The sequence below is a fragment of the Pristiophorus japonicus genome, chromosome 3, assembly GCF_044704955.1.
Source record: "Pristiophorus japonicus isolate sPriJap1 chromosome 3, sPriJap1.hap1, whole genome shotgun sequence".
NCBI lineage: Eukaryota > Metazoa > Chordata > Chondrichthyes > Pristiophoridae > Pristiophorus > Pristiophorus japonicus.
In genome coordinates, this window is record NC_091979.1 from 327,128,422 (window position 1) to 327,152,392 (window position 23,971).

General features: G+C 43.1%; 5 non-coding genes across 5 annotated transcripts; all 5 read left to right on the forward strand.

The window, feature by feature from the left end:
- Positions 1-2,088: 2,088 nt before the first annotated feature.
- On the forward strand, positions 2,089-2,161 carry trnav-cac (transfer RNA valine (anticodon CAC)). Its single transcript has one exon. It is a non-coding gene; the product is annotated as a tRNA-Val (tRNA).
- Positions 2,162-7,521: 5,360 nt separating this feature from the next.
- trnav-cac (transfer RNA valine (anticodon CAC)) lies at positions 7,522-7,594 on the forward strand. The gene has a single exon. It is a non-coding gene; the product is annotated as a tRNA-Val (tRNA).
- A 2,676-nt stretch (positions 7,595-10,270) lies between these two features.
- trnav-cac (transfer RNA valine (anticodon CAC)) lies at positions 10,271-10,343 on the forward strand. Its single transcript has one exon. It is a non-coding gene; the product is annotated as a tRNA-Val (tRNA).
- A 2,675-nt stretch (positions 10,344-13,018) lies between these two features.
- trnav-cac (transfer RNA valine (anticodon CAC)) lies at positions 13,019-13,091 on the forward strand. The gene has a single exon. It is a non-coding gene; the product is annotated as a tRNA-Val (tRNA).
- Positions 13,092-15,764: 2,673 nt separating this feature from the next.
- Positions 15,765-15,837, forward strand: trnav-aac (transfer RNA valine (anticodon AAC)). Its single transcript has one exon. It is a non-coding gene; the product is annotated as a tRNA-Val (tRNA).
- The last annotated feature ends 8,134 nt before the right edge of the window (positions 15,838-23,971 follow it).

Genomic DNA, 23,971 nt, shown 5'->3' on the forward strand with positions numbered 1-23,971 from the left:
ACCGTTCGAGACAACGCTACCCGGACACCGAACAGCAGCCTCATAAGATGCTTCATCTCAGCTACCTGAGTTCGAGCCCCAGCTTGCACGAACACTTCTTCACTGGAAACACCATTAATTATCTGATTTCCACGTTTTGCATCATGAAAGTAATCCTAACCAATAATTATATAATCATAGAGGTTTACAGCATGGAAGGAGTCATTTAAGCCCATCGTATCTGCACCGGCCAACAAATGCCCTGCACCTTATTGCATTTCATGTGCACATCTAAGAACTTGTTAAATGTGGTGAGGGTTTCTGTCTGCTTCAAAATGTTCATTGCTGGTAACATGTACATGGGACTTTGGAAACAGTGAGATAGACTGTAGTGCAAGGGACTGTTTATTGTGAAACAGCAAAGAAAATATACATTCTGGAAGAATACCATCGAAAAGAAGTGTGACCCTAACAGCCAAAAAGAAGATGATGTGCTGAGTCCTTTTCAGCAAAAAATTATTTTCCCAAACATTTCTCTGACCGAATCTTCACAAAACAAAAATGATGCTTTTAAAGTCATTAAACCGGAATTTTCGTGCACCCGTATCTTCTGAATCAGATGCCTCTCGTTGTGCCGACTGAATCCATGTCCCTTTCAATATTCTGCTGACATGCACACTTCTTAACCAACTTTTCCAACTCGCCAGCTACCTTCAGGGATCTGTGGACAAGCAATCCCAGTTGCCTTTGTTCCTCTACACTTCTCAATGTCATACCAGTTGATGTGTATTCCCTTTCCTTGTTAGCCCTCCACAAATGAGCGATCTCTCACATCTCTGGATTAAATTCCATTTGCCACTGATCTACCCCCTTATCAGTTGATTGATATCTTCCTGGAGTCTCCAGCTTTCTTCTTCATTATCAACCACACTGCCTATTTTAATAACACCTGAAAACTTCGTAATCATAACACCGATATTCAAGTTTAGATCATTGATAAATACCATAAAAAGCAATGGATCTGGCACTAAAAACTGTGGAACCCCACTAGAAACATCCTTCCAGTCACAAAAACACCCATCAAACATTACCGTTTGCTTCCTGCCTCTGAGCCAAATTTGGATCCAATTTGCCACTGTGCCCTGAATCACATGGGCTTTTACTTAGAAAATGCATAATCATTAAATGTTATCCTGCCTTCATGGGAAAACATCATTAACTGACTGATGATCTTCATTTGCACAACTAAAGAAATGTTAACTGAAGGAGAGTCCTTAATGGAATAACTTATCTGTGCTCTGCACTTTACCTCTGAATCCATAAACCATTTTGGACACTGTGCTTTAGAAGTCTGCTTCAAAATGTTCCTTGCTGGTAACATGTACATGGGACGTTGGAAACAGTGAGATAGACTGTAGTGCAAGGGACTGGTTATTGTGAAACAGCAAAGAAAATATACATTCTGGAAGAATACCATCGAAAAGAAGTGTGGCCCTAACAGCCAAAAAGAAGATGAAGTGCTGAGCCCTTTTCAGCAAAAGAATCTTTGCCCAAACATTTCTCTGACCGAAACTTCACAAAACAAAAATGATGCTTTTAAAGTCATTAAACCCGAATTGTAGTGCACCCGAATCTTCTGAATCAGATGCCTCTCGTTGTGCCGACTGAATCCATGTGCCTTTCAATATTCTGCTGACATGCACACTATTAAATGTGCCACTAACTTATAGAATCAAAGAATAAGGTAATGGTTGCAGCCCGTCGAGCCCATGCCAACTCTCAACAAGTCTCACTCCCCTGTCATTTTCCCACAGCTGTGCAATTTTTTTCATTCGGATACTTATCCAACTCCGTTTTGAAAGATAAGATTGAGTCTGACTCCACCGCCCTTTAGAGCAGTGTATTCCAGATTCTAAACACTTGCTGAGGAATGGCCACTCCTGTTCCTATGTATAAAGGCAGAGAAACACGGGATCAATTCCTGCCTCACTCACAACCTTGCGAAATATAGCACCGTCATTCTATTCTCGTGACACAAGCTCCAGAAGTGTAGTCCAGCTGTTGAGGTTAAAGATCTGGTTATGTTCCCAACAACGTTACTGGCACAGCGTTTCCATAGTGTAGTGGTTATCACGTTCGCCTCACACGCGAAAGGTCCCCGTTTCGAAACCGGGCGGAAACATTATGCAAACGTGTTCAATTAATGATTAGATAAAATTAAATCATTCATATTCGTGATTCAATATTAACAGAGTGCAGTGTCTCACGATGTTGTTCCATTTGCTGATTTCTCTCTGCAGTTCTGTCCACACTCAAATTCGACACAGTGTCTCTCACTCCCTCCCGTTTCCAGCCCTGATGCTGGAGAAACCATATCTCAAAGCTGCACATTCCGTGCATTCAGGTCAGCTGTGAGAGATTATTAAAGGATCCTGCCACGCCACCACGCTTCACAACAGAAAATTAAAGCGACAAGCAAACTCATCGACTCATCGCTCTTCCCCAGCTCCAGAGTGAGTGAGGGCGGGACAAGCCCTAACTTCCGCTCCCACACTCTCCAATCAGCCGCTGCCGGCGGAAAGCGGAGAATGCAGCATCAAACAGCGGTTTACCGCCCTTCACTGGGCTGCAAAATGCCACCGTTCGAGACAACGCTCCCCGTACACCAAACAGCAGCCTGAAAAGATGCTTCATTTCAGCTTCCTGAGTTCGAGCCCCAGCTTGCACGAACACTTCTTCACTGGAAACACCATTAATTATCTGATTGCCACGTTTTGCGTCATGAAAGTAATCCTAACCGATAATTATATAATCATCGAGGTTTACAGCATGGAAGCAGTCATTTAAGCCCATCGTATCTGCACCGGCCAACAAATGCTCAGTTTTAGGTGTGTACCTCTGTACCTTATTGCATTTCATGTGCACATCTAAGAACTTGTTAAATGTGGTGAGGGTTTCTGCCTGCACCACACTTTCAGGCAGTGAGTTTGAGACCCCCACAAACATCTGCATGCAGAATGTTCACTTCAAATCCCCTTTAACCCTAACACTAATTACTTTTAAATTATGCAGCCTGGTTGTTGACCACTCCACTATGTGAAATAGACACTTTTAATCAACAATATCTAGGCCCCTCCTATTTTTATACACCTCAATGCTGTCGCCCATCAGCCTCCTCTGTTCCAAGGAAAACAAACCTATCCTATCCAATCTGTCCTCATAGCAAAGTTGCTCCACTCCCGGCAACATGTACGTAAATCTCCTCTGTACCCTCTCCAGCGTATTCACGTCCTTTCTTCAATGCGGTGACTAGAACTGCACGCAGTACTCCAGCTGTGGCCTAACCAGAATTTTATACAGTTCTAGCATAACCCACTTGCTGTTCTGTTCCTTGCTTCTGCCAATAAATGCAACCATTCCATATGACTTCTTAACCAACTTTTCCAACTGGCCAGCTACCTTCAGGGATGTGTGGACAAGCAATCCCAGTTACCTTTGTTCCTCTACACTTCTCAATGTCATACCAGTTGATGTGTATTCCCTTTCCTTGTTAGCCCTCCACAAATGCGCGATCTCTCACATCTCTGGATTAAATTCCATTTGCCACTGCTCTACCTCCTTATCAGTTGATTGATATCTTCCTGGAGTCTCCAGCTTTCTTCTTCATTATCAACCACACTGCCTATTTTAATAACACCTGAAAACTTCGTAATCATAACACCTATATTCAAGTTTAGATCATTGATAAATACCATAAAAAACAATGGATCTGGCACTGAAAACTGCGGAACCCCACTGGAAACATCCTTCCAGTCACAAAAACACCCAAATTTGGATCTAATATGCCACTTCGCCCTGAATCACATGGGCTTTTACTTAGAAAATGCATAATCATTAAATGTTATCCTGCCTTCATGGGAAAACATCATTAATTGACTGATGATCTTCATTTGCACAACTAAAGAAATGTTAACTGAAGGAGAGTCCTTAATTGAATAACTTATCTGTGCTCTGCACTTTACCTCTGAAGCCATGAACCATTTTGGACACTGTGCTTTAGAAGTCTGCTTCAAAATGTTCATTGCTTGTAACATGCACATGAGACGTTGGAAACAGTGAGATAGACTGTAGTGCAATGGACTAGTTATTGTGAAACAGCAAAGAAAATATACATTCTGGAAGAATACCATCGAAAAGAAGTGTGACCCAAGCAGCCAAAAAGAAGATGAAGTGCTGAGCCCTTTTCAGCAAAAAATTATTTTCCCTAACATTTCACTGACCGAATCTTCACAAAACAAAAATGATGCTTTTAAAGTCATTAAACCCGAATTGTCGTGCATCCGAATCTTCTGAATCAGATGCCTCTCGTTGTGCCGACTGAATCGATGTGCCTTTCAATATTCTGCTGACATGAACAGTATTAAATGTGCCACTAACTTATAGAATCAAAGAATAAGGGAATGGTTGCAGCCCGTCGAGCCCATGCCAACTCTCAACAAGTCTCACTCCCCTGTCATTTATCCACAGCTGTGCAATTTTTTTCATTCGGATACTTATCCAACTCCGTTTTGAAAGATAAGATTGAGTCTTACTCCACCGCCCTTTAGAGCAGTGTATTCCAGATTCTAACCACTTGCTCAGGAATGGCCACTCCTGTTCCTATGTATAAAGGCAGAGAAACACGGGATCAATTCCTGCCTCACTCACAACCTTGCGAAATACAGCACCGTCATTCTATTCTCGTGACACAAGCTCCAGAAGTGTAGTCCAGCTGTTGAGGTTAAAGCTCTGGTTATGTTCCCAACAACGTTACTGGCACAGCGTTTCCGTAGTGTAGTGGTTATTAAGTTTGCCTCACACGCGAAAGGTCCCCGGTTTGAAACCGGGCGGAAACATTATGCAAACGTGTTCAAGTAATGATTAGATAAAATTAAATCATTCATATTAGTGCTTCAATATTAACAGAGTGCAGTGTCTCACGATGCTGGTCCATTTGCTGATTTCTCTCTGCAGTTCTGTTCACACTCAAATTCTCCAGCCCTGACGCTGGAGAAACCATATCTCAAAGCTGCACATTCCGTGCATTCAGGTCAGCTGTGAGAGATTATTAAAGGATCCTGCCACGCCACCACGCTTCACAACAGAAAATTAAAGCCACAAACAAACCCATCGACTAATCGCTCTTCCCCAGCTCCAGAGTGAGTGAGGGCGGGACAAGCCCTAACTTCCGCTCTCACACTCTCCAATCAGCCGCTGTCGGCGGAAAGCGGAGAATGCAGCATCAAACAGCGGTTTACCGCCCTTCACTGGGCTGCAAAATGCCACCGTTCGAGACAACGCTCCCCGTACACCAAACAGCAGCCTCATAAGATGCTTCATCTCAGCTTCCTGAGTTCGAGCCCCAGCTTGCACGAACACTTCTTCACTGGAAACACCATTAATTATCTGATTGCCACGTTTTGCATCATGAAAGTAATCCTAACCGATAATTATATAATCATAGAGGTTTACAGCATGGAAGGAGTCATTTAAGCCCATCGTATCTGCACCGGCCAACAAATGTCCAGTTTTAGATGTGTCCCCCTGCACCTTATTGCATTTCATGTGCACATCTCAGTACTTGTTAAATGTGGTGAGGGTTTCTGCCTGCACCACACTTTCAGGCAGTGAGTTTGAGACCCCCACAAACATCTGCATGCAGAATGTTCACTTCAAATCCCCTTTAACCCTTAAACTAATTACTTTTAAATTATGCAGCCTGGTTGTTGACCACTCCACTATGTGAAATAGACCCTGTTAATCAACAATATCTAGGCCCCTCCTTTTTATATACACCTTAATGCTGTCGCCCATCAGCCTCCTCTGTTCCAAGGAAAACAAACCGATCCTATCCAATCTGTCCTCATAGCAAAGTTGCTCTACTCCCGGCAACATCTACGTAAATCTCCTCTGTACCCTCTCCAGCGTATTCACGTCCTTCCTTCAATGCGGTGACTAGAACTGCACGCAGTACTCCAGCTGTGGCCTAACCAGAATTTTATACAGTTCTAGCAAAACCCACTTGCTGTTCTGTTCCTTGCTTCTGCCAATAAATGCAACCATTCCATATGACTTCTTAACCAACTTTTCCACCTGACCAGCTACCTTCAGGGATCTGTGGACAAGCAATCCCAGTTACCTTTGTTCCTCTACACTTCTCAATGTCATACCAGTTGATGTGTATTCCCTTTCCTTGTTAGCCCTCCACAAATGCGCGATCTCTCACATCTCTGGATTAAATTCCATTTGCCACTGCTCTACCCCCTGATCAGTTGATTGATATCTTCCTGGAGTCTCCAGCTTTCTTCTTCATTATCAATCACACTGCCTATTTTAATAACACCTGAAAACTTCGTAATCATAACACCTATATTAAAGTTTAGTTCATTGATAAATAGCATAAAAAGCAATGGATCTGGCACTGAAAACTGTGGAACCCCACTGGAAACATCCTTCCAGTCACAAAAACACCCATCAAACATTACCCTTTGCTTCCTGCCTCTGAGCCAAATTTGGATCCAATTTGCCACTTCGCCCTGAATCACATGGGCTTTTACTTAGAAAATGCATAATCATTAAATGTTATCCTGCTTCATGGGAAAACATCATTTATTGACTGATGATCTTCATTTGCACAACTAAAGAAATGTTAACTGAAGGAGAGTCCTTAATTGAATAACTTAGCTGTGCTCTGCACTTTACCTCTGAATCCATAAACCATTTTGGACACTGTGCTTTAGAAGTCTGCTTCAAAATGTTCATTGCTGGTAACATGTACATGAGACGTTGGAAACAGTGAGATAGACTGTAGTGCAAGGGACTGCTTATTGTGAAACAGCAAAGAAAATATGCATTCTGGAAAAATAACATCGAAAAGAAGTGTGGCCCTAACAGCCAAAAAGAAGATGAAGTGCTGAGTCCTTCTCAGGAAAAACTTCTTTTCCCAAACATTTCTCTGACCGAATCTTCACAAAACAAAAATTATGCTTTTAAAGTCATTAAACCCGAATTTTCGTGCACCCGAATCTTCTGAATCAGATGCCTCTCGTTGTGCCGACTGAATCCATGTCCCTTTCAATATTCTGCTGACATGCACACTATTAAATGTGCTACTAACTTATAGAATCAAAGAATAAGGGAATGGTTGCAGCCCGTCGAGCCCATGCCATCTCTCAACAAGTCTCACTCCCCTGTCATTTACCCACAGCTGTGCAACTTTTTTTCATTCGGATACTGATCCAACTCCGTTTTGAAAGATAAGATTGAGTCTGACATTCCCGCCCTTTAGAGCAGTGTATTCCAGATTCTAACCACTTGCTGAGGAATGGCCACTCCTGTTCCTATGTATAAAGGCAGAAAAACACGGGATCAATTCCTGCCTCACTCACAACCTTGCTAAATATAGCACCGTCATTCTATTCTCGTGACACAAGCTCCAGAAGCGTAGTCCAGCTGTTGAGGTTAAAGCTCTGGTTATATTCCCAACAATGTTACTGGCACAGCGTTTCCGTAGTGTAGTGGTTATCACGTTCGCCTCACACGCGAAAGATCCCCGATTCGAAACCGGGCGGAAACATTATGCAAACGTGTTCAATTAATGATTAGATAAAATTAAATCATTCATATTATTGGTTCAATATTAACAGAGTGCAGTGTCTCACGATGCTGGTCCATTTTCTGATTTCTCTCTACAGTTCTGTTCACACTCAAATTCTACACAGTGTCTCTCACTCCCTCCCGTTTCCAGCCCTGACGCTGGAGAAACAATATCTCAAAGCTGCACATTCCGTGCATTCAGGTCAGCTGTGAGAGATTATTAAAGGATCCTGCCACGCCACCACGCTTCACAACAGAAAATTAAAGCCACAAACAAACCCATCGAATAATCGCTCTTCCCCAGCTCCAGAGTGAGTGAGGGCGGGACAAGCCCAAACTTCCGCTCCCACACTCTCCAATCAGCGGCTGCCGGCGGAAAGCGGAGAATGCAGCATCAAACAGCGGTTTACCGCCCTTCACTGGGCTGCAAAATGCCACCGTTCGAGACAACGCTCACCGTACACCGAACAGCAGCCTCATAAGATGCTTCATCTCAGCTTCCTGACTTCGAGCCCCAGCTTGCACGAACACTTCTTCACTGGAAACACCATTAATTATCTGATTGCCACGTTTTGCATCATGAAAGTAATCCTTACTGATAATTATATAATCATAGAGGTTTACAGCATGGAAGGAGTCATTTAAGCCCATCGTATCTGCACCGGCCAACAAATGTCCAGTTTTAGGTGTGTCCCCCTGCACCTTATTGCATTTCATGTGCACATCTCAGAACTTGTTAAATGTGGTGAGGGTTTCTGCCTGCACCACACTTTCAGGCCGTGAGTTTGAGACCCCCACAAACATCTGCATGCAGAATGTTCACTTCAAATCCCCTTTAACCCTTACACTAATTTCTTTTAAATTATGCAGCCTGGTTGTTGACCACTCCACTATGTGAAATAGACCCTTTTAATCAACAATATCTAGGCCCCTCCTTTTTATTTACACCTTAATGCTGTCGCCCATCAGCCTCCTCTGTTCCAAGGAAAACAAACCCATCCCATCCAATCTGTCCTCAGAGCAAAGTTGCTCCACTCCCGGCAACATCTACGTAAATCTCCTCTGTACCCTCTCCAGCGTATTCACGTCCTTCCTTCAATGCGGTGACTAGAACTGCACGCAGTACTCCAGCTGTGGCCTAACCAGAATTGTATACAGTTCTAGCAAAACCCACTTGCTGTTCTGTTCCTTGCTTCTGCCAATAAATGCAACCATTCCATATGACTTCTTAACCAACTTTTCCAACTGACCAGCTACCTTCAGGGATCTGTGGACAAGCAATCCCAGTTACCTTTGTTCCTCTACACTTCTCAATTTCATACCAGTTGATGTGTATTCCCTTTCCTTGTTAGCCCTCCACAAATGCACGATCTCTCACATCTCTGGATTAAATTCCATTTGCCACTGCTCTACCCCCTGATCAGTTGATTGATATCTTCCTGGAGTCTCCAGCTTTCTTCTTCATTATCAATCACACTGCCTATTTTAATAACACCTGAAAACTTCGTAATCATAACACCTATATTCAAGTTTAGTTCATTGATAAATAGCATAAAAAGCAATGGATCTGGCACTGAAAACTGTGGAACCCCACTGGAAACATCCTTCCAGTCACAAAAACACCCATCAAACATTGCCCTTTGCTTCCTGCCTCTGAGCCAAATTTGGATCCAATTTGCCACTTCGCCCTGAATCACATGGGCTTTTACTTAGAAAATGCATAATCATTAAATGTTATCCTGCCTTCATGGGAAAACATCATTTATTGACTGATGATCTTCATTTGCACAACTAAAGAAATGTTAACTGAAGGAGAGTCCTTAATTGAATAACTTAGCTGTGCTCTGCACTTTACCTCTGAATCCATAAACCATTTTGGACACTGTGCTTTAGAAGTCTGCTTCAAAATGTTCATTGCTGGTAACATGTACATGAGACGTTGGAAACAGTGAGATAGACTGTAGTGCAAGGGACTGCTTATTGTGAAACAGCAAAGAAAATATGCATTCTGGAAAAATAACATCGAAAAGAACTGTGGCCCTAACAGCCAAAAAGAAGATGAAGTGCTGAGTCCTTCTCAGGAAAAACTTATTTTCCCAAACATTTCTCTGACCGAATCTTCACAAAACAAAAATTATGCTTTTAAAGTCATTAAACCCGAATTTTCGTGCACCCGAATCTTCTGAATCAGATGCCTCTCGTTGTGCCGACTGAATCCATGTCCCTTTCAATATTCTGCTGACATGCACACTATTAAATGTGCCACTAACTTATAGAATCAAAGAATAAGGGAATGGTTGCAGCCCGTCGAGCCCATGCCATCTCTCAACAAGTCTCACTCCCCTGTCATTTACCCACAGCTGTGCAACTTTTTTTCATTCGGATACTGATCCAACTCCGTTTTGAAAGATAAGATTGAGTCTGACATTCCCGCCCTTTAGAGCAGTGTATTCCAGATTCTAACCACTTGCTGAGGAATGGCCACTCCTGTTCCTATGTATAAAGGCAGAAAAACACGGGATCAATTCCTGCCTCACTCACAACCTTGCTAAATATAGCACCGTCATTCTATTCTCGTGACACAAGCTCCAGAAGCGTAGTCCAGCTGTTGAGGTTAAAGCTCTGGTTATATTCCCAACAATGTTACTGGCACAGCGTTTCCGTAGTGTAGTGGTTATCACGTTCGCCTCACTCGCGAAAGATCCCCGGTTTGAAACTGGGCGGAAACATTATGCAAACGTGTTCAATTAATGATTAGATAAAATTAAATCATTCATATTAGTGGTTCAATATTAACAGAGTGCAGTGTCTCACGATGCTGGTCCATTTTCTGATTTCTCTCTGCAGTTCTGTTCACACTCAAATTCTACACAGTGTCTCTCACTCCCTCCCGTTTCCAGCCCTGACGCTGGAGAAACAATATCTCAAAGCTGCACATTCCGTGCATTCAGGTCAGCTGTGAGAGATTATTAAAGGATCCTGCCACGCCACCACGCTTCACAGCAGAAAATTAAAGCCACAAACGAACCCATCGAATAATCGCTCTTCCCCAGCTCCAGAGTGAGTGAGGGCGGGACAAGCCCTAACTTCCGCTCCCACACTCTCCAATCAGCCGCTGCCGGCGGAAAGCGGAGAATGCAGCATCAAACAGCGGTTTACCGCCCTTCACTGGGCTGCAAAATGCCACCGTTCGAGACAACGCTCCCCGTACACCGAACAGCAGCCTCATAAGATGCTTCATCTCAGCTTCCTGACTTCGAGCCCCAGCTTGCACGAACACTTCTTCACTGGAAACACCATTAATTATCTGATTGCCACGTTTTGCATCATGAAAGTAATCCTAACCGATAATTATATAATCATAGAGGTTTACAGCATGGAAGGAGTCATTTAAGCCCATCGTATCTGCACCGGCCAACAAATGTCCAGTTTTAGATGTGTCCCCCTGCACCTTATTGCATTTCATGTGCACATCTCAGAACTTGTTAAATGTGGTGAGGGTTTCTGCCTGCACCACACTTTCAGGCAGTGAGTTTGAGACCCCCACAAACATCTGCATGCAGAATGTTCACTTCAAATCCCCTTTAACCCTTACACTAATTACTTTTAAATTATGCAGCCTGGTTGTTGACCACTCCACTATGTGAAATAGACCCTGTTAATCAACAATATCTAGGCCCCTCCTTTTTATATACACCTTAATGCTGTCGCCCATCAGCCTCCTCTGTTCCAAGGAAAACAAACCCATCCTATCCAATCTGTCCTCATAGCAAAGTTGCTCTACTCCCGGCAACATCTACGTAAATCTCCTCTGTACCCTCTCCAGCGTATTCACGTCCTTCCTTCAATGCGGTGACTAGAACTGCACGCAGTACTCCAGCTGTGGCCTAACCAGAATTTTATACAGTTCTAGCAAAACCCACTTGCTGTTCTGTTCCTTGCTTCTGCCAATAAATGCAACCATTCCATATGACTTCTTAACCAACTTTTCCAACTGACCAGCTACCTTCAGGGATCTGTGGACAAGCAATCCCAGTTACCTTTGTTCCTCTACACTTCTCAATGTCATACCAGTTGATGTGTATTCCCTTTCCTTGTTCGCCCTCCACAAATGCGCGATTTCTCACATCTCTGGATTAAATTCCATTTGCCACTGCTCTACTTCCTTATCAGTTAATTGATTTCTTCCTGGAGTCTCCAGCTTTCTTCTTCATTATCAATCACACTGCCTATTTTAATAACACGTGAAAACTTCGTAATCATAACACCTATATTCAAGTTTAGTTCATTGATAAATACCATAAAAAGCAATGGATCTGGCACTGAAAACTGTGGAACCCCACTGGAAACATCCTTCCAGTCACAAAAACACCCATCAAACATTACCCTTTGCTTCCTGCCTCTGAGCCAAATTTGGATCCAATTTGCCACTTCGCCCTCAATCACATGGGCTTTTACTTAGAAAATGCATAATCATTAAATGTTATCCTGCCTTCATGGGAAAACATCATTAATTGACTGATGATCTTCATTTGCACAACTAAAGAAAAGTTAACTGAAGGAGAGTCCTTAATTGAATAACTTAGCTGTGCTCTGCACTTTACCTCTGAATCCATAAACCATTTTGGACACTGTGCTTTAGAAGTCTGCTTCAAAATGTTCATTGCTGGAAACATGTACATGAGACGTTGGAAACAGTGAGATAGACTGCAGTGCAAGGGACTGGTTATTGTGAAACAGCAAAGGAAATATACATTCTGGAAGAATACCATCGAAAAGCAGTGTGGCCCGAACAGCCAAAAAGAAGATGAAGTGCTGAGCCCTTTGCAGCAAAAAATTATTTTCCCAAACATTTCTCCGACCGAATCTTCACAAAACAAAAATTATGCTTTTAAAGTCATTAAACCCGAATTTTCGTGCACCCGAATCTTCTGAATCAGATGCCTCTCGTTGTGCCGACTGAATCCATGTTCCTTTCAATATTCTGCTGACATGCACACTATTAACTGTGCCACTAACTTATAGAATCAAAGAATAAGGGAATGGTTGCAGCCCGTCGAGCCCATGCCAACTCTCAACAAGTCTCACTCCCCTGTCATTTACCCACAGCTGTGCAATTTTTTTCATTCGGATACTTATCCAGCTCCGTTTTGAAAGATAAGATTGAGTCTGACTCCACCGCCCTTTAGAGCAGTGTATTCCAGATTCTAACCACTTGCTGAGGAATGGCCACTCCTGTTCCTATGTTTCAAGGCAGAGAAACACGGGATCAATTCCTGCCTCACTCACAACCTTGCTAAATATAGCACCGTCATTCTATTCTCGTGACACAAGCTCCAGAAGCGCAGTGCAGCTGTTGAGGTTAAAGCTCTGGTTATGTTCCCAACAATGTTACTGGCACAGCGTTTCCGTAGTGTAGTGGTTATCACGTTCGCCTCACACGTGAAAGATCCCCGGTTCGAAACCGGGCGGAAACATTATGCAAACGTGTTCAATTAATGATTAGATAAAATTAAATCATTCATATTATTGGTTCAATATTAACAGAGTGCAGTGTCTCACGATGCTGGTCCATTTTCTGATTTCTCTCTACAGTTCTGTTCACACTCAAATTCTACACAGTGTCTCTCACTCCCTCCCGTTTCCAGCCCTGACGCTGGAGAAACCATATCTCAAAGCTGCACATTCCGTGCATTCAGGTCAGCTGTGAGAGATTATTAAAGGATCCTGCCACGCCACCACGCTTCACAACAGAAAATTAAAGCCAGAAACAAACCCATCGACTAATCGCTCTTCCCCAGCTCCAGAGTGAGTGAGGGCGGGACAAGTCCTAACTTCCGCTCCCACACTCTCCAATCAGCCGCTGCCGGCGGAAAGCGGAGAATGCAGCATCAAACAGCGGTTTACCGCCCTTCACTGGGTTGCAAAATGCCACCATTCGAGACAACGCTCCCCGTACACCGAACAGCAGCCTCATAAGATGCTTCATCTCAGCTTCCTGAGTTCGAGCCCCAGCTTGCACGAACACTTCTTCACTGGAAACACCATTAATTATCTGATTGCCACGTTTTGCATCATGAAAGTAATCCTAACCGATAATTATATAATCATAGAGGTTTACAGCATGGAAGGAGTCATTTAAGCCCATCGTATCTGCACCGGCCAACAAATGCCCAGTTTTAGTTGTGTACACCTGCACCTTATTGCATTTCATGTGCACATCTAAGAACTGGTTAAATGTGGTGAGGGTTTCTGCCTGCACCACACTTTCAGGCAGTGAGTTTGAGACCCCCACAGACATCTGCATGCAGAATGTTCACTTCAAATCCCCTTTAACCCTTACACTAATTACTTTTAAATTATGCAGCCTGATTGTTGACCACTCCACTATGTGAAATAGACCCTTTTAATCAACAATATCTAGGCCCCTCCTATTTTTATACACCTCAATGCTGTCGCCCATCAGCTTCCTCTGTTCCAAGGAAAACAAACCCATCCTATTCAATCTGTCCTCATAGCAAAGTTGCTCCACTCCCGGCAACATCTACGTAAATCTCCTCTGTACCCTCTCCAGCGTATTCACGTTCTTCCTTCAATGCGGTGACCAGAACTGCACGCAGTACTCCAGCTGTGGCCTTACCAGAATTTTATACAGTTCTAGCATAACCCACTTGCTGTTCTGTTCCTTGCTTCTGCCAATAAATGCAACCATTCCATATGACTTCTTAACCAACTTTTCCAACTGGCCAGCTTCCTTCAGGGATCTGTGGACAAGCAATCCCAGTTACCTTTGTTCCTCTACACTTCTCAATATCATACCACTTGATGTGTATTCCCTTTCCTGGTTAGCCCTCCACAAATGCGCGATCTCTCACATCTCTCGATTAAATTCAATTTGCCACTGCTCTACCCCCTTATCAGTTGATTGATATCTTCCTGGAGTCTCCAGCTTTCTTCTTCATTATCAACCACACTGCCTATTTTAATAACAACTGAAAACTTCGTAATCATAACACCTATATTCAAGTTTAGATCATTGATAAATACCATAAAAGCAATGGTTTTGGCACTGAAAACTGTGGAACCCCACTGGAAACATCCTTCCAGTCACAAAAACACCCATCAAACATTACCATTTGCTTCCTGCCTCTGAGCCAAATTTGGATCCAATTTGCCACTTCGCCCTGAATCACATGGGCTTTTACTTAGAAAATGCATAATCATTAAATGTTATCCTGCCTTCATGGGAAAACATCATTAATTGACTGATGATCTTCATTTGCACAACTAAAGAAATGATAACTGAAGGAGAGTCCTTAATTGAATAACTTATCTGTGCTCTGCACTTTACCTCTGAATCCATAAACCATTTTGGACACTGTGCTTTAGAAGTCTGCTTCAAAATGTTCCTTGCTGGTAACATGTACATGAGACGTTAGAAACAGTGAGATAGACTATAGTGCAAGGGACTGGTTATTGTGAAACAGCAAAGAAAATATACATTCTGGAAGAATACCATCGAAAAGAAGTGTGGCCCTAACAGCCAAAAAGAATATGAAGTGCTGAGCCCTTTTCAGCAAAAAATTCTTTTTCAAACATTTTTCTGACCGAATCTTCACAAAAGAAAAATGATGCTTTTAAAGTCATTAAACCCGAATTTTCATGCACCGGAATCTTCTGAATCAGATGCCTCACGTTGTGCCGACTGAATCCATGTCCCTTTCAATATTCTGCTGACATGCACACTATTAAATGTGCCACTAACTTATAGAATCAAAGCATAAGGGAATGGATGCAGCCCGTCGAGCCCATGCCAACTCTCAACAAGTCTCACTCCCCTGTCTTTTACCCACAGCTGTGCAATTTTTTTCATTCGGATACTTATACAACGCCGTTTTGAAAGATAAGATTGAGTCTGACTCCACCGCCCTTTCGAGAAGTGTATTCCAGATTCTAACCAATTGCTGAGGAATGGCCACTCCTGTTCCTATGTATAAAGGCAGAGAAACACGGGATCAATTCCTGCCACACTCACAACCTTGCTAAATATCGCACCGTTATTCTATTCTCGTGACACAAGCTCCAGAAGTGTAGTCCAGCTGTTGAGGTTAAAGCTCTGGTTATGTTCCCAACAATGTTACTGCCACAGAGTTTCCGTAGTGTAGTGGTTATCACGTTCGCCTAACACGCGAAAGGTCCCCGGTTCGAAACCGGGCGGAAACAATATGCAAACGTGTTCAATTAATGATAAGATAAAATTAAATCATTCATATTAGTGGTTCAATGTTAACAGAGTGCAGTGTCTCACGATGCTGTTCCATTTGCTGATTTCTCTCTGCAGTTCTGTTCACACTCAAATTCTACACAGTGTCTCTCACTCCCTCTCGTTTCCAGCCCTGACGCTGGAGAAACCATATCTCAAAGCTGCACATTCCGTGCATTCAGGTAAGCTGTGAGAGATTATTAAAGAATCCTGCCACGCCACCACGCTTCACAACAGAAAATTAAAGCCACAAACAAACCCATCGACTAATCGCTCTTCCTCAGCTCCAGAGTGAGTGAGGGCGGGACAAGCCCTAACTTCCGCTCCCACACTCTCCAATCAGCCGCTGCCGGCGGAAAGCGGAGAATGCAGCATCAAACAGCGGTTTACCGCCCTTCACTGGGCTGCAAAATCCCACCGTTCCAGACAACGCTCCCCGTGCTCCGAACAGCAGCCTCATAAGATGCTTCATCTCAGCTTCCTGAGTTCGAGCCCCAGCTTGCACGAACACTTCTTCACTGGAAACAGCATTAATTATCTGATTGCCACGTTTTGCATCATGAAAGTAATCCTAACCGATAATTATTTCATCATAGAGGTTTACAGCATGGAAGGAGTCATTTACGCCCATCGTATCTGCACCGGCCAACAAATGCCCAGTTTTAGATGTGTACCCCTGCACCTTATTGCATTTCATGTGCACATCTAAGAACTGGTTAAATGTGGTGAGGGTTTCTGCCTGCACCACACTTTCAGGCAGTGAGTTTGAGACCCCCACAAATATCTGCATGCAGAATGTTCACTTCAAATCCCCTTTAACCCTTACACTAATTACTTTTAAATTATGCAGCCTGGTTGTTGACCACTCCACTATGTGAAATAGACCCTTTTAATCAACAATATCTAGGCCCCTCCTATTTTTATACACCTCAATGCTGTCGCCCATCAGCCTCCTCTGTTCCAAGGAAAACAAACCCATCCTATCCAATCTGTCCTCATAGTAAAGTTGCTCCACTCCCGGCAACATCTACGTAAATCTCCTCTGTACCCTCTCCAGCGTATTCACGTTCTTCCATCAATGCGGTGAACAGAACTGCACGCAGTACTCCAGCTGTGGCCTAACCAGAATTTTATACAGTTCTAGCATAACCCACTTGCTGTTCTCTTCCTTGCTTCTGCCAATAAATGCAACCATTCCATATGACTTCTTAACCAACTTTTCCAACTGGCCAGCTACCTTCAGGGATCTGTGGACAAGCAATCCCAGTTACCTTTGTTCCTCTACACTTCTCAATGTCATACCAGTTGATGTGAATTCCCTTTCCTTGTTAGCCCTCCACAAATGCGCGATCTCTCACATCTCTGGTTTAAATTCAATTTGCCACTGCTCTACCCCCTTATCAGTTGATTGATATCTTCCTGGAGTCTCCAGCTTTCTTCTTCATTATCAACCACACTGCCTATTTTAATAACACCTGAAAACTTCGTAATCATAACACTTATCTTCAAGTTGAGATCATTGATAAATACCATAAAAAGCAATGGATCTGGCACTGAAAACTGTGGAAGCCCACTGGAAACATCCTTCCAGTCACAAAAACACCCATCAAACATTACCCTTTGCTTCCTGCCTGTGAGCCAAATTTGGATCCAATTTGCCACTTCGCCCTGAATCACATGGGCTTTTACTTAGAAAATGCATAATCATTAAATGTTATCCTGCCTTCATGGGAAAACATCATTAATTGACTGATGATCTTCATTTGCACAACTAAAGAAATGTTAACTGAAGGAGAGTCCTTAATTGAATAACTTATCTGTGCTCTGCACTTTACCTCTGAATCCATAAACCATTTTGGACACTGTGCTTTAGAAGTCTGCTTCAAAATGTTCATTGCTGGTAACATGTATATGAGACGTTGGAAACAGTGAGATAGACTGTAGTGCAAGGGACTGGTTATTGTGAAACAGCAAAGAAAATATACATTCTGGAAGAATACCATCGAAAGGAAGTGTGGCCCTAACAGCCAAAAAGAAGATGAAGTGCTGAGCCCTTTTCAGCAAAAAATTATTTTTCAAACATTTCTCTGACCGAATCTTCACAAAAGAAAAATGATGCTTTTAAAGTCATTAAACCCGAATTTTCGTGCACCCAAATCTTCTGAATCAGATGCCTCTCATTGTGCCGACTGAATCCATGTACCTTTCAATATTCTGCTGACATGCACACTATTAAATGTGCCACTAACTTATAGAATCAAAGAATAAGGGAATGGATGCAGCCCGTCGAGCCCATGCCAACTCTCAACAAGTCTCACTCCCCTGTCATTTACCCGCAGCTGTGCAATTTCTTTCAGTCGGATACTTATACAACTCCGTTTTGAAAGATAAGATTGAGTCTGACTCCACCGCCCTTTAGAGAAGTGTATTCCAGATTCTAACCACTTGCTGAGGAATGGCCACTCCTGTTCCTATGTATAAAGGCAGAGAAACACGGGATCAATTCCTGCCACACTCACAACCTTGCTAAATCTAGCACCGTTATTCTCTTCTCCTGACACAAGCTCCAGAAGTGTCGTCCAGCTGTTGAGGTTATCGCTCTGGTTATGTTCCCAACGATGTTACTGCCACAGCGTTTACGTAGTGTTGTGGTTATCACGTTCGCCTAACACGCGACAGGTCCCCGGTTCGAAACCGGGCGGAAACATTATGCAAACGTGTTCAATTAATGATAAGATAAAATTAAATCAATCATATTAGTGGTTCAATGTTAACAGACTGCAGTGTCTCACGGTGCTGTTCCATTTGCTGATTTCTCTCCGCAGTTCTGTCTACACAGTGTATCTCACTCCCTCCCGTTTCCAGCCCTGACGCTGGAGAAACCATATCTCAAAGCTGCACATTCCGTGCATTCAGGTCAGCTGTGAGAGATTATTAAAGGATCCTGCCACGCCACCACGCTTCACAACAGAAAATTAAAGCCAGAAACAAACCCATCGACTAATCGCTCTTCCCCAGCTCCAGAGTGAGTGAGGGCGGGACAAGTCCTAACTTCCGCTCCCACACTCTCCAATCAGCCGCTGCCGGCGGAAAGCGGAGAATGCAGCATCAAACAGCGGTTTACCGCCCTTCACTGGGTTGCAAAATGCCACCATTCGAGACAACGCTCCCCGTACACCGAACAGCAGCCTCATAAGATGCTTCATCTCAGCTTCCTGAGTTCGAGCCCCAGCTTGCACGAACACTTCTTCACTGGAAACACCATTAATTATCTGATTGCCACGTTTTGCATCATGAAAGTAATCCTAACCGATAATTATATAATCATAGAGGTTTACAGCATGGAAGGAGTCATTTAAGCCCATCGTATCTGCACCGGCCAACAAATGCCCAGTTTTAGTTGTGTACACCTGCACCTTATTGCATTTCATGTGCACATCTAAGAACTGGTTAAATGTGGTGGGGGTTTCTGCCTGCACCACACTTTCAGGCAGTGAGTTTGAGACCCCCACAAACATCTGCATGCAGAATGTTCACTTCAAATCCCCTTTAACCCTTACACTAATTACTTTTAAATTATGCAGCCTGATTGTTGACCACTCCACTATGTGAAATAGACCCTTTTAATCAACAATATCTAGGCCCCTCCTATTTTTATACACCTCAATGCTGTCGCCCATCAGCTTCCTCTGTTCCAAGGAAAACAAACCCATCCTATTCAATCTGTCCTCATAGCAAAGTTGCTCCACTCCCGGCAACATCTACGTAAATCTCCTCTGTACCCTCTCCAGCGTATTCACGTTCTTCCTTCAATGCGGTGACCAGAACTGCACGCAGTACTCCAGCTGTGGCCTAACCAGAATTTTATACAGTTCTAGCATAACCCACTTGCTGTTCTGTTCCTTGCTTCTGCCAATAAATGCAACCATTCCATATGACTTCTTAACCAACTTTTCCAACTGGCCAGCTTCCTTCAGGGATCTGTGGACAAGCAATCCCAGTTACCTTTGTTCCTCTACACTTCTCAATATCATACCACTTGATGTGTATTCCCTTTCCTGGTTAGCCCTCCACAAATGCGCGATCTCTCACATCTCTCGATTAAATTCAATTTGCCACTGCTCTACCCCCTTATCAGTTGATTGATATCTTCCTGGAGTCTCCAGCTTTCTTCTTCATTATCAACCACACTGCCTATTTTAATAACACCTGAAAACTTCGTAATCATAACACCTATATTCAAGTTTAGATCATTGATAAATACCATAAAAGCAATGGTTTTGGCACTGAAAACTGTGGAACCCCACTGGAAACATCCTTCCAGTCACAAAAACACCCATCAAACATTACCATTTGCTTCCTGCCTCTGAGCCAAATTTGGATCCAATTTGCCACTTCGCCCTGAATCACATGGGCTTTTACTTAGAAAATGCATAATCATTAAATGTTATCCTGCCTTCATGGGAAAACATCATTAATTGACTGATGATCTTCATTTGCACAACTAAAGAAATGATAACTGAAGGAGAGTCCTTAATTGAATAACTTATCTGTGCTCTGCACTTTACCTCTGAATCCATAAACCATTTTGGACACTGTGCTTTAGAAGTCTGCTTCAAAATGTTCATTGCTGGTAACATGTACATGAGACGTTAGAAACAGTGAGATAGACTATAGTGCAAGGGACTGGTTATTGTGAAACAGCAAAGAAAATATACATTCTGGAAGAATACCATCGAAAAGAAGTGTGGCCCTAACAGCCAAAAAGAATATGAAGTGCTGAGCCCTTTTCAGCAAAAAATTATTTTCCCAAACATTTCTCTGACCGAATCTTCACAAAACAAAAATGATGCTTTTAAAGTCATTAAACCCGAATTTTCGTGCACCCGTATCTTCTGAATCAGATGCCTCTCGTTGTGCCGACTGAATCCATGTCCCTTTCAATATTCTGCTGACATGCACACTATTAAATGTGCCACTAACTTATAGAATCAAAGAATAAGGGAATGGATGCAGCCCGTCGAGCCCATGCCAACTCTCAACAAATCTCACGCCCCTGTCATTTACCCACAGCTGTGCAATTTTTTTCATTCGGATACTGATCCAACTCCGTTTTGAAAGATAAGATTGAGTCTGACTCCACCGCCCTTTGGAGCAGTGTATTCCAGATTCTAACCACTTGCTGAGGAATGGCCACTCCTGTTCCTATGTATAAAGGCAGAGAAACACGGGATCAATTACTGCCACACTCACACCCTTGCTAAATATAGCACCGTCATTCGATTCTCGTGACACAAGCTCCAGAAGTGTAGTCCAGCTGTTGAGGTTAAAGCTCTGGTTATGTTCCCAACAATGTTACTTCCACAGCTTTTCCGTAGTGTAGTGGTTATCACGTTCGCCTCACACGCGAAAAGTCCCCATTCCGAAACCGGGCGGGAACATTATGCAAACCTGTTCAATTAATGATAAGATAAAATTAAATCATTCATATTAGTGGTTCAATGTTAACAGAGTGCAGTGTCTCACGATGATGTTCCATTTGCTGATTTCTCTCTGCAGTTCTGTTCACACTCAAATTCGGCACAGTGTCTCTCACTCCCTCCCGTTTCCAGCCCTGACGCTGGAGAAACCATATCTCAAAGCTGCACATTCCGTGCATTCAGGTCAGCTGTGAGAGATTATTAAAGGATCCTGCCACGCCACCACGCTTCACAACAGAAAATTAAAGCCACAAACAAACCCATCGACTAATCGCTCTTTCCCAGCTCCAGAGTGAGTGAGGGCGGGACAAGCCCTAACTTCCGCTCCCACACTCTCCAATCAGCCGCTGCCGGCGGAAAGCGGAGAATGCAGCATCAAACAGCGCTTTACCGCTCTTCACTGGGCTGCAAAATGCCAGCGTTCGAGAGAACGCTCCAACTGCTCCGAACAGCAGCCTCACAAGATGCTTGATCTCAGCTTCCTGAGTTCGAGCCCCAGCTTGCACGAACACTTCTTCACTGGAAACGCCATTAATTATCTGATTGCCACTTTTTGCATCATGAAAGTAATCCTAACCGATAATTATATAATCATAGAGGTTTACAGCATGGAAGGAGTCATTTAAGCCCATCGTATCTGCACCGGCCAACAAATGCCCAGTTTTAGGTGTGTACCCCTGCACCTTATTGCATTTCATGTGCACATCTAAGAACTGGTTAAATGTGGTGAGGGTTTCTGCCTGCACCACACTTTCAGGCAGTGAGTTTGAGACCCCCACAAACATCTGCATGCAGAATGTTCACTTCAAATCCCCTTTAACCCATACACTAATTACTTTTAAATTATGCAGCCTGGTTGTTGACCACTCCACTATGTGAAATAGACCATTTTAATCAACAATATCTAGGCCCCTCCTATTTTTATACACCTCAATGCTGTCGCCCATCAGCCTCCTCTGTTCCAAGGAAAACAAACCCATCCTATCCAATCTGTCCTCATAGCAAAGTTGCTCCACTCCCAGCAACATCTACGTAAATCTCCTCTGTACCCTCTCCAGCGTATTCACGTTCTTCCATCAATGCGGTGAACAGAACTGCACGCAGTACTCCAGCTGAGGCCTAACCAGAATTTTATACAGTTCTAGCATAACCCACTTGCTGTACTCTTCCTTGCTTCTGCCAATAAATGCTACCATTCCATATGAATTCTTAATCAACTTTACCAACTGGTCAGCTACCTTCAGGGATCTGATAACAAGCAATCCCAGTTACCTTTGTTCCTCTACACTTCTCAATGTCATACCAGTTGATGTGTATTCCCTTTCCTTGTTAGCCCTCCACAAATGCGCGATCTCTCATTTTCCACTGCTCTACCACCTTATCAGTTGATTGTTATCTTCCTGGAGTCTCCAGCTTTCTTCTTCATTATCAACCACACTGCCTATTTTAATAACACCTGAAAACTTCGGAATCATAACACCTATATTCAAGTTTAGATCATTGATAAATACCATAAAAAGCAATGGATCTGGCACTGAAAACTGTGGAACCCCACTGGAAACATCCTTCCAGTCACAAAAACACCCATCAAACATTAGCCTTTGCTTCCTGCCTCTGAGCCAAATTTGGATCCAATTTGCCACTTCGCCCTGAATCACATGGGCTTTTACTTAGAAAATGCATAATCATTAAATGTTATCCTGCCTTCATGGGAAAACATCATTAATTGACTGATGATCTTCATTTGCACAACTAAAGAAATGTTAACTGAAGGAGAGTCCTTAATTGAATAAGTTATCTGTGCTCTGCACTTTACCTCTGAATCCATAAACCATTTTGGACACTGTGCTTTAGAAGTCTGTTTCAAAATGTTCCTTGCTGGTAACATGTACATGGGACGTTGGAAACAATGAGATAGACTGTAGTGCAAGGGACTAGTTATTGTGAAACAGCAAAGAAAATATACAATCTGGAAGAATACCATCGAAAAGAAGTGTGGCCCTAACAGCCAAAAAGAAGATGAAGGGCTGAGCCCTTTTCAGCAAAAAATGCTTTTCCCAAACATTTCTCTGACCGAATCTTCACAAAACAAAAATTATGCTTTTAAAGTCATTAAACCCGAATTTTCGTGCACCCGAATCTTCTGAATCAGATGCCTCTCGTTGTGCCGACTGAATCCATGTCCCTTTCAATATGCTGCTGACATGCACACTATCAAATGTGCCACAACTTATAGAATCAAAGAATAAGGGAATGGTTGCAGCCCGTCGAGCCCATGCCAACTCTCAACAAGTCTCACTCCCCTGTCATTTACCCAAAGCTGTGCAATTTCTTTCATTAGGATACTTATCCAACTCGGTTTGAAAGATAAGATTGAGTCTGACTCCACCGCCCTTTAGAGCAGTGTATTCAAGATTCTAACCACTTGCTGAGGAATGGCCACTCCTGTTCCCATGTATAAAGGCAGAGAAACACGCGATCAATTCCTGCCACACTCACAACCTTGCTAAATATAGCACCGTCATTCTATTATCGTGACACAAGCTCCAAAAGTGTAGTCCAGCTGTTGAGGTTAAAGCTCTGGTTATGTTCCCCACGGTGTTACTGCCACAGC